The sequence below is a fragment of the Papio anubis genome, chromosome 19 (genome assembly GCF_008728515.1).
Source record: "Papio anubis isolate 15944 chromosome 19, Panubis1.0, whole genome shotgun sequence".
Taxonomy (NCBI): domain Eukaryota; kingdom Metazoa; phylum Chordata; class Mammalia; order Primates; family Cercopithecidae; genus Papio; species Papio anubis.
Window position 1 is genome coordinate 8,760,043 of NC_044994.1, and position 18,111 is coordinate 8,778,153.

Genomic DNA, 18,111 nt, shown 5'->3' on the forward strand with positions numbered 1-18,111 from the left:
TCCCCTGAATCTAAAATAAGAGTTGAAATTTTCAAAAAACAAAACTTCTCAACCTGATAAAGTGCATCTTTGAAAGTACTATAATATCGTAATCATGTTGAGAGTAGAAATGCATCCCTGCTAAGTTCCGAAACACGTCAAGGATGACTTCTGGCATCACTTCTGTTCAATACTGCACTAGAGTTTCTAGCCGAGAACATAGGCAAGAGAAATAAAATAAAAGGCATCAAAGTTATAAAAGTGAAGTCATCTTTATTTACAGATGACATTGTTGTCTATTTAGGAAATCCTGTGATACGTACAAAAAAGTAGTAAGATGAATAAGATTAGAAAATTTGATAAAAGTACACAAATATCATTTTCCCATGTACTTTTAGTGAACAATTAGAAATTGATTGAAATAATACTATTTATAATAGCACCACAAATATAAAATTATTCAGATAACTCTCACAATAGTTGTGCAGAATTAGTGTACTGAAAACTATAATACATTGCTCAGATAAATACATAAAAATGGCAAAATATGCCATGTTTATGTTAAGTATCATTTCTCTCCAAGTTGATCTTTAGATTCCAAGGAATTCCAATTGAAATCTCCACAGTCTTTTATTTATTTAATTTTAGAAATTAAAATTGTGACTCTAAAATCCATATGAAAATGCAGAAGACCAAGGATATCAAAGTATCTTTGAAAAAAAATGAACAAAATTGGAGGAATTTATACAACCCGACTTCAAGACTTATTGTAAAGGCACAGTAATCAAAACAGTGCAGTATTGACATAAAGAGATACAAAGAATTCAAGGCCAGGCACAGTGGCTTACACCTGTAATCCCAGCACTTTGGGAGGCTGAGGCGGGCAGATCAGGAGGTCAAGAGATCGAGACCATCCTGGCCAACATGGTGAAATCTCGTCTCTACTAAAAATACAAAAATCAGTTGGATGTGGTGGCACATACCTGTAATCCCAGCTACTTGGGAGACTGAGGCAGCAGAATCACTGGAACCCGGGAGGCAGAGGTTACAGTCAGCCAAGACTGGGCCATTGTACTCTAGCCTGGGAACAAGAGTAAAATTCCATCTCAAAAAAAAAAAAATTCAATGGGACAGACAGAATACAGAGTCCAGACAGACTCACACATATACAGTCAACTGATTTTTTTTAAGTTGCAAAGATAATCCAGTGGAAAAAGATTATATGTACAACAAATAGTTCTGAAACAATTACATGCCTATATGCAAAAAATAAAATTTGACCCTCACATGACATATAAAAACAAACTCAAAACGGATCATAGATATAAATATGAAACCTAAAACTGTAAGACTTACTGAAAACAAGAGGAAAACCTTTGTGACCACGATTTAAGCAAATATTTATTAGATACGCAACACAAAGTGTATAATCTATAAATAAAGAAAATAACACATTGGATTTCATAGAAAATAAGGACTTCTGCTCTTAGATACTGTTTAGAGAATGAAAAGACAAGCCACAGTCTGGGAGAAACTATTTGCAAGTATCTAACAAAGGATTTGTATTCAATATACAAAATACCCTCAAAACTAAATAAAAAGAAAACAGCTCATTAAAAACAGGCAAAAATTTCAAATAGATACTTCACTAAAGATGCATGAGTGGCAAATAGGCACACAAAAACATGCCCATCATCATTAATCATTAGGTAAATGCAAATTAAAATGACAAGGAGATACCTGTACACACTTATTAGAACGTCTAAAATTAAAAAGATTTAGCATAGCAAGTATTAGTGAGGATATGGAGAATCCTGAATTGTCATACACTCATGTGGGAATCTAAACTGATCAAAATACATTAGAAATACGGCAGTTTCTTAAAAATTCAACACACACCATATGACTGAGCAATCACTTTCCTGGGTATTTGTCTTAGAGAAATAAAAACAGATCTCCGTAAAAAGACTTACACCCAAATGCTCATGAAAGTGTATTTTCTAATAGCCAACAACTGGAAAATGACTGAACAACCAAGAGTTGAACTATCAATTTCAATACACACAGCAACATGGATGACCCTTGCATCATGTTGAGTGAAATAGGCAACAGGGAAAAATAGTACATACTGTATGATACCATTTATACAAACGTTTCATAAAATAATCTGATGTGACAAGAGGCAGAATGGAGTTTGCAGGGAAAGAGAGGGTTTGGAAAATGTTAAGAGGGAGATAAACAGGGAGAGGGAAATTCAGGAGGTAATAGATGTGTTCATTATCTTTATTGCGGTAATGGTTCCATCAGTGTGCATTCATGCCTGTGTGTATACACATGCATATATATATACCCACCTATATATACATACATGTATCAAATACATATAATTATTTACACACATACATATATATCAGAATTTATATTGTACAATTTAATTCATTCGGTTTATTGTACATCAATATTTCAACAAAACTGTTTAATGAAATTGCACAATTCTCTGCCATTTAAACATTGTACACAAATAAAATTGTCCTTTTCTTACTAATGCAAGATTATTATTAAGCATGTTAACCACATTTTAGGGCCATAATGTACAGATAATGTCAACATCTCTAAAGTTAATTAGCACTGCTTACCCACACAAATGCCCCTGGGCTTCTATTCTATGGTTTGTGCAACTTTGTTTCAGCTTTTTATGATTTATTTGTTGTCTATTACTTCCAATATCAAAATATCTGTTTATCAAATTATTGCTATAAAACTGTCATAGAAATAGAACTCTTATTCAGTTGTTAAGTCAACCAAAGATTAGAGAAAGATGTGTTGTGAAAATACAAGCTCTGAGGCCAAACTTAGGTTCAAATTCCGACTCTGCTACTCACCGGCTGTGGATCCCAGAAAAATTATTTAACTCAAGCATCAGTTTCCTCATCCTTAAGTGAAACTATCAATGACTAGTTCAAAGGTTTGGTTGAGAGGATAAATAAAATATTGTATACAAAAGGTAGAGTACACAGTAGATACTCCAAATTTTTTTCATTTACTTCTTCGTTGTATTAGATAAATTGACACTAGCTCTGTGCTGACAAACCCCAAAATCTCAATCAATAAATGAAACAGATAATAATTGAAGTATCCAACTGGAAGGCTGTATGTTTTTTGGGTTTCTGCCATTTCCAATACAAGACACACTCCAGATAGCCACGTGGAGAGAGGTAATGGAGGGTGTTATAAGAGGTTTCTATGGCAGACTTGGAAGTGACAGACATAATTTCTACCTATATTCACTTCACTGGAACACAATCCTATGGTCATAACTGTAGGGTAGTTTGAGAAAGCAGATTAGCTCTGTGCACTGGCAGTAGAAATTAAATTTTGGTGCACAGCTAGCATGCTTTTGCCACATTCCCTGTGTAAATTAAGAAGGAAGGTCTAAGGAACACTCAGATGAGCTTCAGTGTATAGCCTTAGTAAAATCTATGTGTTGTGTAGAGCCTATATTAGGGTTGTATTCCAGAGAGCTTGGGGTGCTGGCATATGAATTATTATCATGTGATATGTTATCACTCTAAATACTAATGCTTACAAGGCTATAGTAATCATCATCATTGTGAACATCATCATCAGCTACCATTTATTGAATGCCAACTTTCCCACAAGATTTGAACTATGCATTTCACCAATATTATTTCATTAATTTATACTTTCAAGTGGAGAATTCTTAGGGACAGAAGTCGTTCCTTACTTGTTTGTTAGTCTGTCTGCTTGTTTTCCTGCAAGTTTTTTAGTATCAAATACAGCATAAGCAGATTATGATTAATTCAAAAGAATGAATATTAGAAACAGAATGTCTTAAATAACCCTAGGAAATCCGTCTCAGTCTTTCTAGAGTCCCAAGCATAAATATATACACACCTTTTTAAAAAATGTATCTTAAAATGTATTAATATGGGCTTATCAATATCAGTAATACATGTCTGGCAGCTATGCTTCTCAGGATTGAATAAATTACATCTTCCGACAAATTTGCATCTAAAGAATCTCTTAGAAGACAGTGGCTTATTCACAGAATTATTTGTGTGTAACTCATCAGTTATTCATGCAATCACTGGATATTCACTGCTGATTCTCCCTGAACTACACATTCTTTTACTAAAAAAGGAAGGTGTTTTCCTTTTAAATCTGGTGTATACAACAATGAAAACAAAATAAGATTCTACACAAATGTGCATGCTAATTGCTGGTTAAGTTACTGGTTTATGTTAATTCAGGTCATTCCAGCATTGTGAATGTTTCTTTAATCTAGATTCTCTTTAATGAGAGTCATGTTTACAATGGCATTTCTCCCTGACAGATCCAGAATATGTCTATCTTATATAAAAAACTTAAATGGAAACTGGATTTTAAAAGGATGGGTGGTCAAATTTAGTGCAATATGAAAGAAGATTAATAAAAACAATTAAAATTATTCTTTCACCTGCCTAGATATCTTGCCTGTGAAATTAAAGGTCAAATCCTAATCTTGTTATTTCTTTTAAAACAATTTTACTTAATGTAGTCTGTCAAGAACATTTATGTATCTGGAGAACTTAGAATAATACATAATTACCAGAAATTTCTTGAAAGGGTAAAATGTCTTGAAGGGTAAAATTAAAATGCTTGAAGGTAAACTCTTAAATATGATATTTCTAGACATAAATATCTGGAATGTCTCTTCTCAAAATTTATACAATAATATGTTAATTTTTGTTAGTTATTGGGATATTCTGTATCTCCCCCTTTTACCACTATGCTGGTAGATAGTTGACCAGGGTTGATGTACTATCATTAGTTCCTACTGTATATAGATATATATATTTTCTTTTTTGCACTAACTACTCTTGAATTCCTTCATTATTTGTTTTTCACTACAAATAGTTATTTCCAACCTGTTACAATTATTTCAATACAGTTTTTAACCAAGTATTGAAAAATGTGAAAAGTCACTTCACTCAAATGAATTAATTTGATAATTTAATGAAGAAAAGGGTTATGAATGGCTTACATGTCATACTTATTGTTTTCAATTTTACCTTGAAGACAGAGAGGATCTTCTGAAAAAAATTTAAGTAGCGGAGTAAAATAGATACCTTATCGTTTTAGGAGTTTGATAAAACTTAGGGGCTAGACGTAGTGATAATGTGGAAGAAAGAGATACAGAGTGACTTAAATATTAATATTTCTGCCTTCAGTATCTACGTATGTGGTGGAATCAACAATCACCAGTGGAAAGACTGACTGGATGGAAGACGGCCTGTTTGGTTTGTGATGGTGAATTTGTGAGTGCTATATGTATCTTTCTGGTGGAGACATTATTCGTGCAAAAATGTTGGGTTAAAGTTCAGCATCAACCAGTCTCATCTCCTGAAATTCTCCCCTTTCCTGGTTTTTGTACCACTGTTTCCCTGGGTTTCCTTCCACCTGCCTGTTGGGGCTTTTCCTCACTGACCAGTAGCAGGCATGGTAGACTTCCGGGTTCCTGACTGCAGGCCCTTTCTCTTCAGAGATGTCATCACCTCAGCTACCAGCTTGGGGGCATGAAAATCATGCCCCCAAGGAGGGGTAGTAAGAAAACCTCGGGGCAGAGAAGTAGAAAACAAACAGGCTAGAGTGAAGTTATGGAAGTTTCTGGTGAAATTTTTAAAAAATCAGTTGTCACTAGCTAAAAATTTTATTTAGAGATCAAGGAAATAGGAATTACAAAGGGCCTTTTTGTTGAGAAAATTAGACGTCTTTTATCAGAACAAAGCCAAATTGCAATGTGCAAGGCTCAAGCCATATGACAATGGGTAGAAGAACAAACGAGGAAGAGGGGATGAAGACAAGAAGAGGAAACAGCATGTGTAGATTAATAAATAAACAAGTTTTGGTGCTTTATTGCACAGTAGGATGAGTATGGCTAACAACATTATATTTTATATTTACAAACAGCTAGAAGAGAGGATTTTGAATGGTCTCACCATAAAAAAATGATAAATGTATGAGGCAATAGATATGCTAAATACTCTGACTTGATAATTATACAATGTATATGCACGTACTAAAACATCACACTATACTCCATAAATATATGGAATTATCATGTATCAGTTTAAAAATTAATTTTTAAAAGAATGCCAGGGAATAAAAGGGGGTAAAATAGAAGCTAAATCCATTGTATTCCAATATTTACATCTTTAATGAAAACTGTTAAATAAAACATAAAGCAAAACTTTCAGTGAAAAGCATTTAAGGTTAAGACCCTTTCATTTTAATGGATTGGCTATTATAAAGAAAAACTAGTCAGGATGTTTTCAAATATCTTTCTTCAGTTTTTTCATTTGTTTTTGTTTAGCATGAAAAAGAAAGCTCCCTATTTATTAAACCTGATGAGGGATGGGTTTTAAAATTTGGATACAAGTTATATTATATCATACACATTTCTATTAAATAATAGGGTATATCCTGACACCACAATATATTCTCAGAGCAGTTCAGGTCAATTGGGTTTCATAAATACATATTGATGATCTATTGAGAGATAATTTTTATGCTAGGTATTGGGGATCGGTGATCCAAATAGGGATAGCTAAAGTCTCAAAAACATAACCTACATAATCTGAAAATTGTAATAGAATGTGGTAGTAACTAAGACAGTGGTAGGTGCAATGAGCATTGGCAACACTTAATCCAACCTAATGATTTAGGCAAGAGATATACTGAAGCCCACCTTGAAGGATCAATAAATATTAGCCAGAACAAGCAGAGAGAGGGAATTGAAGACAGGGAATAAAGTAGGAAAAAGTTACAAATCTATTACACAGCATGATACATAAATGGCATTATATAAACAGCGCTTTGATTTACTGAGGCATAATGTACAAATCATGGTAGGAATGGCTGAAGAAGGTGAAACCAAGTTTATGAAGAACCTAGTATGTCATTATAAACAAATAAACTTTATATGATAAATAATGGTCATTATTAAAGATTTTAAAGCACCAAAGTAGCATGGTTAGAGTTGCATTTTTAGAAGACCACTCCTGCTGCAATGAAGAGAAGGTAAAACTGAGGAAATGGAAAGAAGTTAGGAAGATAGTATAATAACCTGGAGATGAGACGATGAAGTCCTGATGGAGCCATATAATAGAAACGGAAACAGACAAAGGATTCAAGACCTACTCAGATAGTGGAAGAAGTCAACAGCGTTTGGTGATGGATTGAAGGTGATTGGTGAGTGCAGAAGTGTAAGAAAACTCACAGGTGTCTGGTGTTAGTGACTTGGTGGATCATAGTGCCATGAATCCATATAGTATAACAGGAAATGAAATAAATTTGAATGGAGGCGAAAGGCAAATGATGGTGAATTTAATGCAGATCCATTAAGTTTGAGATAACTGTGGACATTTCGAGATTTATCTAGTGGGCCTTTGGATTTACAAATCTTAAACTGAGATCTGAGAGGTCAAGGCTGAAGATAAGGATTTAGAAGTTATCACCATTTTAATGTTACTCAAAACCATAAGACTGGATAAGGCTGCACTATTAATACAGAATAAATTTATGTCTTTCACCTTTACCATTCAAAATGCGCTGAGTTCTTTCTTCTTTCACAACTGTGCTTCATTTTAAAATGCATGCATACTTTTGATAGCACATGTGAAAGTATTTCTCCAAAATTGACCTCATTGGTTTCGTTCTCAGCAAATTCACCTGGGCCACTCAACATGGCTTTTATAGTGCGTGATGTTAATGAATATTCTCTTTTTACATAAATTCATGGCCAATAGATGATATCAATTTGACATACATGGCACCAGGGCCTTCACAGCCACCACAGGTTTTCTCCTCTCCATCCATTTTGTTCTTACGAAATTCTACTTTACTTCCCCAGGAATTTCAGTAGTTGCTCACCAGTCCCGCAGTCATTGCAAGCCAGGTCCCCGTGTACCGCCACACCCCTTATTCCAGGGCTGCCCCCCACCACCCTCTATGCTTCATTTTAATGGGATTTTACCTGTCTGACGATTTTGTGGTCTCGAAGGAACGCCGCCATTTTGATGTAACTATAGAATCGGAAACTGTTGGATAGGAACCCTATCTGTCCGTGGTTTCCAATTTCCCGTTCTCACGAACATGTTTGCTAACTTAACCAGCTTTGAGTCAGCTTCTCCAAAAGTAGGTATATTTTTCTGTGCTTCTTCTTTAGTAAGGACTACCATGCCACCCAGTACCAATAGGGTGCTTTTGAAAGAAAGCTCCCAAGGCCTGGGTAACTTGTCTGTACTAGTTTCCTGTGGCTGCTGATACAAATTACTACAGACTTGATGGCTTAAAACAACACAAATTTTTTAATCTTACAGCTCTGGAGGTCAGTCTAAAACCAGTTTAACTGGGCTAAAATCAAGATGTTAGCAGACCGGTGTTCCATTTGGAAGACTCTCGAGGAGAATCCTTTTCTTACTTTTTCTAGTTTCCAGAGACCACCTATATTCTTCTGTTGATGACCCCCTTCCTCCATCTTCAACGTGCATGATTTCAACCTCTGTTTCCATCATCCCATCTTTTTCTTCTGCCTTTGACTTTCTTGACGGCTTCCTATAAGTACCTTATGTTTACAATTGGGCCAACTGGGGTAACCCGGAAACCGAGGATAACCTTCCCACTTCAAGATCCTTTATTATATCTGCAAAGTTCCTTTTTGCCAGGTATTAGAACTCGGACATCTTTTCATGGCCATTATTCGGTGATCAAATGAGCACAGCTGACATGCTCTGGCTTGCAGTAGTGCTTACAGGTGCTATGAGAATACAAATAAGGTAACCAGCCATAGGCTATTTAAACAACATTTCAAAATCTCTTAACTAAAAACAAGCATATGAATAACAATAGCGAAAAGAAGTGCTATCAGTTTTTCTCAGACACTATCTTTTGTTTTCAAGTAACTATAAGAATTAGAATATAAATTTCATAGCCAAAGTACCAGACATTTATCATTTTAAAAAAATCTCCGCATCAAATCCTCCTTATTCACCACTCCCTGATTTATTTTGAGGAATCACCTGTCTTCAATTATGTATTCTTGTGGAAGTGTCATAAACCAGGTGCCCACCCTCCATCCTGAAAGTCAAGAAACCAAATGTTTCTTCTTTTTGTCCTGCTATAAATAGCCAGGGAGTCAGTGCCTCTGTGAAGTTTGGCCAAGCAAATAAATACTCACCCCTGTGATTTTGAATCTTGATTCAGTAATGGAAGGTGAGAAAAATCTGGCATTTGCTCAAGTTGACTGTGCAGCACCAAACCAAACTGCTGTCTTTCCTGCTTCCTAACCCATTGGTATTGCCTCAAATCCTGCCTGTTTCCAAGACTGCTTTCCAGTCCTGACTTTAATTCTGGAAGCTTTCAATATTTTTCTAATAAATTATTTTCACTTAAGTTAGCCAAATTTGGTTTCTGTCACCTATAGTCAGAAAACCCTAACAATAGCAGTGTTACGTCGATATTATTGTTGCTGGGTTAAATCTACCATAACAATTTTGTAAGAAAATTGATTTTCCACTTGAAGTAATTTTATTCACTGAATTCATCTAATTTGAGTTAGGGCTTGACAATTATACTGCCCTTCTTATTTATGCGATGTCATTGGAAAAATCTATGGGTTAAATGTGGATAGACACCAGGAATAAGCTCTAGTATTCCATAGTAGAGTAGGGGAACTATATAGTTTAATTTATTGTATATTTCAAAATAGCTAGAAGAATTCTAATGCTGCCAACATGAAGAAAAGATAAATGTTTGAGGTGAGGGATATCCCAATTACCCTGATTTGATCATTATGCATTGTATATATGTATCAAGTTATTGCATATACCTGCAAAATATGTGCAACTATGATTTATCAATTTAAAAATTAGAAAAGAAAATCTATTAATTAAACATATTTGCAAATCTGGAAAGGCAAATTTTCCAAACGATGAAGGCTATTATCACATATCAGTATTTTGCCTTTTCGGGGAATCCGATTTGAAGTGTCCCTATAATTCTTTTTTTTTTTTTGAGAAAGAGTCTCACTCTGTCACCCAGGCTGGAGTGCAGTGGTGTGATCTCGGCTCACTGCAGTCTCCACCTCCCAGGTTCAAGTGATTCTCCTTGTCTCAGCCTCCGGAGTAGCTGGGATTACAGGTGTCTACCACCAACCCAGCTAATTTTTGAATTTTTAGTAGAGACAGGTTTTCCCCATGTTGTCCAGGCTGGTCTTGAACTCCTGACCTCAAGTGATCCACGCGCCTCGGCCTCCCAAAGTGCTGGGATTAGAGGTATGAGTCACCGAGCCAGGCCCCTATAGTAATTCTTGAATTGTCTGAGAATATCTTTTAGATCATTGTTACAGCGTTGGTGCTCATGGTATTACAATGCTGAGAATTTACCTCCATTTAGTGGTTTCAGTTAATTGTTATTTTCTTTAATGGAAAATCACTCAGTGAAATTGCAGGAAAGAGGTTATTTATCTGAGTCATATTTTTATGAAAACTGTTTTTCACTTCCTTGCATTTTTAGGAGTGTTGTCTTTAAAAGGATATTCTATTAATATTTATAATTAGACATCACACAAAACAGATGCTAAATCTTGTGCTATAACTTCTGGATAAAATTACATAAATATTATATACTTTTTGTCATAATGTTCCCTCAGGGAGCTGTAGAACAAAGGGCATTCTCCATGAAGATGCCATTTCTTTTTTGAATAAAAGGAAATAATAAGACAGTGATTAACCACGATTATTTTAACTATTGTAACGTTCGCAATTAAGTGGGCAGCGCAGGAGCTCAACAAATAATTAATTGATTTACTTTTTTCTCTCCTTGACCCACATCGCAATTCACCCACTCACGCCACTATCCCTGTTGTGACTTTGAAACCAAATGGATTGTCCGTTTTCAGTTCGTGGAAGCGTGATGCTCAGCCTGTGTGGAGGGGCCTGGCTTCCAAGTGTACTTGGGGTGGATCCTGGGGAGTTTACTGAGGGCACAGGTCCGCAGATGAGATGCGTTTCGCTTTTTGAATTACCTCTTGGCCAGTACCAAGATGAACTGGTGGGATATATATTGTGTCATCCAACCCGGGAAAGTTGGTGTGGAGGTGAGGAAACAGTTCTGAGGGATAACGGTTTGAAAGTAGTGGCGCTGGGTACGAACATGGGTCCCTGAGAGTCTGAGACCTTCTATTGCCCCTATCTCCTTGCTAACGATTACTTCTTCAAAAATTCTCCTAGGGACCCTGAGGAGGGACGGCAGAGGTCAGCAAACCTTCTGCCCGCCAACTTGATTTCGTGTGACACAAAGTGTCATGAGTTCTACTTTCCTCCCTTAAAAAGACAAGATTAGGAACAACGGCTGGCAAGAGAGGAGGGGAAAGCTTAATTCTCCAACGATGCTGCGGAAGGGAACCAATGGGTCACGCCCACTCGCGGGTGGCCGCCTCTCTGTTCCACCCCGGGAATGCTGGGCTTTCCCCTCGGTCTGGGGCGAGCGCACTTCCCACCCGGATACTGAGCGGGCAGCACCCGCAGGCCAGCAGTGCGTTCCGGGAGGCGCCGGCGCCTCCTCGCGGCCTGGGCGCACGTGCCTGGGCTGGGGCCGGAGCCGGCGGTCGCGCCGCGCCGTAGTAGCTGGGGCGGGTGTGAGCGGCTGGCTCCGGGCCGCGGCCGCCGCCCGCCCGCCGGCTCCGGTGGTTGGGCGGAGGAAGCGCGGGACTCCTCCTCCCCACCGTATTAACATGCACCCAGGGGCGGGTGACCAGCCCAGCCTTGCCGCCTCAGCCCGCCGCGTCCCGGCGCTCAGCCTCCGCTCCAGAGGCGAGCGCTGCGCTTCGGGCGCCGCAATCTCGAGGACACGGCCTCGCGGACACCTTCCGCCTCGGGGAATCGGCAGCATCGGCGGCGCGAGCGGCCGCCGCCGCCTCGGCTCCTGTCTCGAGTCCTTTCCGTCACCTCGCTGAGAGCCGGTCCCGGTCGCGGGGACATCTCTCTCGTCCTTCCTCCGAGGCTCGTGGGACCCACGGACGGACGCAGCCAGCGAGGACCGGACTGCGGGACGCGGCCAGGTAACGCCGGGCTGCGCCGCGGGGCTGAGGCGCGCACGGCGGCGGCGGCGGTCGCGGCGCGCTGGGTGGCTCCTGGCCGCTGCCTGCCGCGCGGTCGCCGCTTCCCTCGCCCGCGGAGGGGCTGCAGGCTGGGCTCCCCGGGCTGCCGGCTCGAGAGTCCGCGCTCCCTACCTTTCCAGCCGCCCGGGGTGCACTCTCGGGCCTTCCGGGTAACCTGGGGTCTCGGGGGCGAGCGCGTCCTCTCCGGCCGTGCAGTCCTCGCGGCTCCCCACGGGGACCCTGGCAGGGGAAAGATTTATAATTGCGACAGGGTCCCGGAAGGGGGAGGGGAGGAGAACACCGGTCCCCTGTCCCCGTCATGTCCACCGGTCAAATTCTCACCCTCACCCCACCGCGGATTCACCTTGCAGGGGAGGAGGGGGCTGCTCCCCGCGGGGGATTTCTCGTCAGGCTCCTGGGTGGTTTGCAAAGCAAGTTGTTGCACTTGCTTTTTGGGTGACATTTTGGCATTGTGGAAAAGGACCAACTCCCCCGTGCGTTTGTAAGAGAAAGCTAAAGAAACAGAGACACAAAGAGAGACAGGCAGAGAGAGAGAGAAAGAGAGAAATGGGGTCCGAGGAGGAGGTCTCTGGAGAGTCGCCCCCTGCCCGCGGCCAAGGCCAATTCCCGGAGAATCACGGGGTAGGCGGGAAGACCCTACATTCAGCGAATTGAATGCACCGGGTTGGAACCAAGGCCAAACAGGGACCTCTCCTCGAGGCTGGGCGAGATAACAAATTGCACTTTCATTGAGGGGCGGCTGCAGCTGCTAGAGGCACCTTCGGAGGGCCAGCCGCGATGAAGACCCAGCATTCAGGACTTGGGCTGCTGCGCTCTTTGCGGAAGGCGCGCTGTCCCCGCCTCGCTGGGTGGCACCGGGAGGCCGTGGGAAGGGGTGGCCCGGCTCGGCTGCCGGTGCCGGAGACACTGAGTGCCTGTGTCCGAGTGCCGCGCTCGCCCCCGGTTGCAGGGCTTGCCTCCAGCCCGACCGTCGCGCTGCGGAATTTTCTGCTAGAGAAGGGGAGGATGTGCGGAGGGGAAGGGGTTGAAGGTAGCCAGGCGGCAAGGAGTGGGACGCTGGGTGGGAGATGTTACGTCTTTTGTGGATCCAGGCGAGACTCCTCGCTCCTTACTCCTGACACAGTGAGACTGACTCCCGGTCGTGGGAGGTGAATGCTCCCTGCCTCCTTCCATAACACGTGAAGTTAGGGAAATACGAGGAAAGACATATAATAAAAGTACCAATTAAAGACAGATCTTTAGCTTTTATGGTCTTCGTGAATGGCTTCGTAGAAGGTGAGGATAGATCCGTCTAAGATGTAGACACGGAGATGAGAAATGCTTAGGACTAGGGAAGCGATTTTAGGACCTGAGGCAAACATCCTGCAAATTATTTTTTACCCTGAAAGAGCTGTTCCAAAAGGAACAGCCTTTTGACTGTTATTTATAGCACAATTTCAGTTCAGGAAGCGACCTTCTATTGGCCTAGGTCACTTTGCATATAAAGCAATACTTTTTATTCCTTGAATAAAACTTGAAATGACAAGGAGGCAAGAAATTTTACAAGTATCCTAATTTATCTCATGCCAGAAGAATAAAGTTTTCTTTAAATGTTTAAAAGGAAACTCAAGCCTATAAAGAAATAATGAATATGTCTATGCAAAATGCATGATTTTAAAAAATGTAAGTTATAAAAGCTACCCTTGGTTCAGAAAATTCATACTCTGGCATGAAACAAGAAAGTTCATAGAAATCAGGTGTCAATAGCCCTGTTCTTAATTGCCTTTGGATTTAGTACTTAAATTTAAAGTTGTTTCAGTGGTTAGTCCCTTGAAATATCCCTCATTCCAGATCTAAAATTCTGTGAATTTAAAAAAAAATTAATTTACGTAAGAGAAAATGTTAGTTACCTTGTGTGAGTAAAGAAGAATGTACTTGCATACAAAGATATTTTTTACTTTATAGCTATCTATTTCTCTCTGTATTTCATTCTAAGATTAGTTTGCAAATATAATACTTTATCTCAAACATTACAGGCAACATAAATATGGACAAAATGAACTGGTTAACATTCTTTTAAATATGTCAAAATAATTTTCTGACAAAGCTTCTTAAATATCACAAGCAATTGTGCTTGGGGGAAATAGTATATGAGTTTTCCCTAGGAGGGAATTTTCGTGGTTTAGCATCTTTAATTTCTCCATCAACATAAACTTCGTTCTGCCAGGACTAAACACTCAATAAAAGCATATTAGTGATTAGTGAAAGCAAATGGAGACAAGACCTTCCTTCCAAAATATTATGTAGCCCATATAGAGAAATAGCCTAAAACTAATTGTAGTGTTCTACTTTTTAAATCCTTCTAAGCTTAAGTGTCCTATTCAACCCAATTTGGGAATAGAAACTGCATGCACTTTGAGTTAACTCTATTAAATATGGGTGCCTTTGTTCCATATAGCCATTGAGATTGATTTTTTAAAATATAAAATTAAAACTTGGTGGAGGGGAACTTGTTTTACAGAGTACTCATTTTAGTGAATATGAGCAATATTCACTAATATGCAGCAAAGTAATAGTTTCATCTACAGCTTAATTGAGATGAATACCATATTATTTGAATATCAACTCTTTCAGAAACAAAGAATTCAGTGTTTTGATTTTGATCTTATAATATTTCAAATTCAGAAATAATAGTAAAATGGTATCTAATGTGTATTTCTATAGTGAAATTTCTATGATCAACTCAAATTCATGTTACCTTCATGATCATTCCCACAAATTGTTCCACTGTTTATCAGAGGAGAGGGAATTGTTTTCCTCTTAGGAAGCATCCAATTAAAATCTACTTTTATGTAGATTTCATCGCTATAGAAATCACACTTACCTCTCTTTTCTTAAATTAAGAAAACGATACAATTGTAGGTTGTTTTGTTTCTTTTCTCTTTTTCCATTGGTAATTATATTTCACCTGCTACAGGAACACCATTGAAATAAGAAGACTAAAAAGACTCTTGAAAAACCTGAACACGTTTCCCCAATCCTCACTTCTCATATTTATAATCTATGCATATGTCTTTGGTATGCTGGTCTTTTTGTACACTTTTTTAATTTTAAAGAACCACTATCACAAAAAGGTGCTTTACTAGCATTGTAGAAAAATCTTTGTTGCTGTTGAAACACTTGAATGTTTCAAAAACATCCCATGTCTTGAGCTGTTTTATTTCCTAAGATCCTAAGTGCTACTAGTTCTCTATTTTCAGAGAGTAATGACTACAGTGTCCCTCAAAAGATGTTTTTTCTTTTTTTTAAATTTTAATCATGAGAATTTGTAGCTTGATTCTTGTTACTGCCCAATGAAGGTGACTTTCTCTAGTTGTGTTGTCAATCAGGAATTGCCAAAGATGTTGTTCCTAGGAAGATCTAAAACATTGCATTACCACAGAGGAGGAGTTAGAAATAGTCTTCTGACATTCATTTTAATCTATCAGATGCACACAGGTAACTGATTGTATGAGATACCAGGTACCAGTTCTTTTGCTTCTAAGATATATCTATTTAGCTTATACAATACTGTATATTGTATATTTGCTACACCTTTCCCTGTAACCCTGCAAAACACACACCTACAGAGCAAAACATGTGCTTGAGAACAAGAAAAAATGGGGTATGACTATAAGGCAGTTAAAAAGGTGAATGACATCCCTTTGAGGTCTTCTGTTCTTTAGTCTGATTGTACAGAGGTTGGTATTGCATAGGAGATGTGTTGACCCAACCCATTTCCCATCCTTCTTTCTAGTAAACGGTAGGGTTTACTAGACAGATAGCTGTTGTATAAGTGAGAAACAGGGTTATCTTCATCCATCATTGACTTAAGATTTTTCCTGGTTGCTTTATTATTTTCTCCCTCCTGTAGGAGTTAATGATTACTGGGTAACAAGTAACATCCCACTTAGAAAAACCAGCTCATGCAAGAGGAAGCCCTATGGATCTATAGCCACAGATTTTTGACTCAGATCCTTGGACTTTTTCTTCGATAGACAACCAGCATAGCTGGGATGTGATTGTCCCATTGGATATCTAATTGTGAACTAGATATCAATGTTCTGAATATTTTATGAAGATGTAAACCACCTTCCTCCCTCTCCCTAGGATTTGCCAGAAACCAAACTGTTCATTTTCATATTATCATGGTTTGCTCGTCTGTGGCCATTGACAATTTCTCTATCTTCTCTCAATGTTTTCTTGTCAGATTTGTAAGCAACAACGCAACAGCAAACCACAAAGTGTGTGGTTTGGAACTGCTCTATCTTGCCAGGTTTTCTTAGTATTCAGCAGAGTGGTGGTCTTGCTGAAGCCATGGATAAGCATTTGGATGAGGAGACATTGTGCTGTGACTTGCTTATCTCCCTAGCCTTGCATCTGAATCTCTGCACTAGGAGGGCTCAGATACATATAAATGGCTCCCTCAGGCAGCTTGTGGGAAGGTCTCTCTGGGCACATTTCCAGCTTTGCTGCTTTACTCTGGTGACACGGTTTTAGCTAATTTGAAAACATCTGCTAGAGTAACTTGCTGTTTTAATTCTACTACTGGAGAGCATTTATGAGTATGTGATAGGAGGACTGGCACTAACCCTCATTCTAACCTCATGATTATGCCCTTTCCCTGGATACCCCTTCTTTCTTGGTTTCAATTTCAGTAGAAACCAGTGTGAAGTCTATTTCTGGACTGCAAATTTCCCTGCTAGATATCACTAAGATTTCTTTACAAAACACATGCTGCAGTTTCAGAGGAAAATGGCATTTTGATCTTGTCTCAGACTTTGCAAACAACTATTCTTTCATATGATTCATCATACTATACTAGCAAAAAGACAAGGCACATTCACTCCCTTCAAAGCTATTTTCGTGTAGGCATTAACCCAGAAGGCAAAGTCACCTTTTCATCCTTTCAAATGAGGATGCGCTTTCCATTTAGAGTTTGGGAGGGTCAGCAGGGGAATCTTTAAGTGGTAATGCATTTGGAAGTCTTTCGTGTGAATCCTTGCCTAGGCAGTTCAGATAAGACTCGTTTGATTGTAGAGCTTCTATGGAGCAGGCTAAGAAATCTTTCCCCCTCTCCTTGGAATGCTGTTTCTTACATTGTTCCCTCTTTCCTAGACGTCAGCTGAAAAGTCATTTAATCAGGGAAGCTCTCCAATTGAATGCTGTTACAGCATTTTATTCCTTTTTCATGGTCCTTTTACGGTCAATAATGATGTGTTGACTTGTGAGTGTCAGATTGCTTTCCTGACTGAACTGTGCATTCCATGAGATCCATAACTAAATATAGAGTGTTCACCAAATATCACTGATGCCTAGCACAGCACCTGGCACTTAATAAATGGTTGGTAAACATTGGTTGAGTGAATGAATGAACAAGTGAATACACATCTGTATTCTTAGTGCATAAGGGCCGTAACTCTGAGGATGGTGTTGCACAGCTTTTGCATGGCACTCCTTTGCAATGTCAGATGCTGTGTTCTTCGGTCCTAAGTTTACTCTGTTAATACCTGGTAAACACTGGGCTGATCCCAGCCTGAACATAATGTGATGGGCTACGCAGTGCTACATTTCCCAACTAGGCAACATGCAGTCTGCTGGCAAGCAGAGGTAAGGTTTTGAAATAAAATCAGGATTTCAAAAAAGAAGGAAACAAAAAATAAACTCCTGTTCCCTCTTCCTCCTCCTCCTTATTCAAAATTAACATATTAGTAGATTAATTGCCTTACTTTATTCCAACCCTTTAAGGCTTAGCATAAACTTCTTTCCTACCCCTCACCTCTTACATTGAGTACTCCTTTCTGTGCCTCCACTGAGTCTCATATGTATTTATAACTTAGTTTCATTTTCCATTTTCTGTGTATATGCCTGTCTCCCTCTAGGAGACCAGAAGCTCAAGGGAGACCAGAGACAGTGGCCCCTACATGGTTTGT

The 18,111-nt window shown here is 39.3% G+C and overlaps 1 protein-coding gene across 4 annotated transcripts in view; it reads left to right on the forward strand.

Annotated features, from left to right (window-relative positions):
* Positions 1 to 11,688: 11,688 nt before the first annotated feature.
* The window catches only part of LOC116271505 (disks large-associated protein 1-like), a 658,479-nt gene continuing 652,056 nt past the window's right edge, over positions 11,689 to 18,111 (forward strand). For all 4 annotated transcript variants that reach the window (XR_004180127.1, XM_031658928.1, XM_031658929.1 and 1 more), the window contains exon 1: positions 11,689 to 12,100. The gene's annotated coding sequence lies outside the window, so the exon portion shown is untranslated. The remainder of the gene's footprint in view (positions 12,101 to 18,111) is intronic.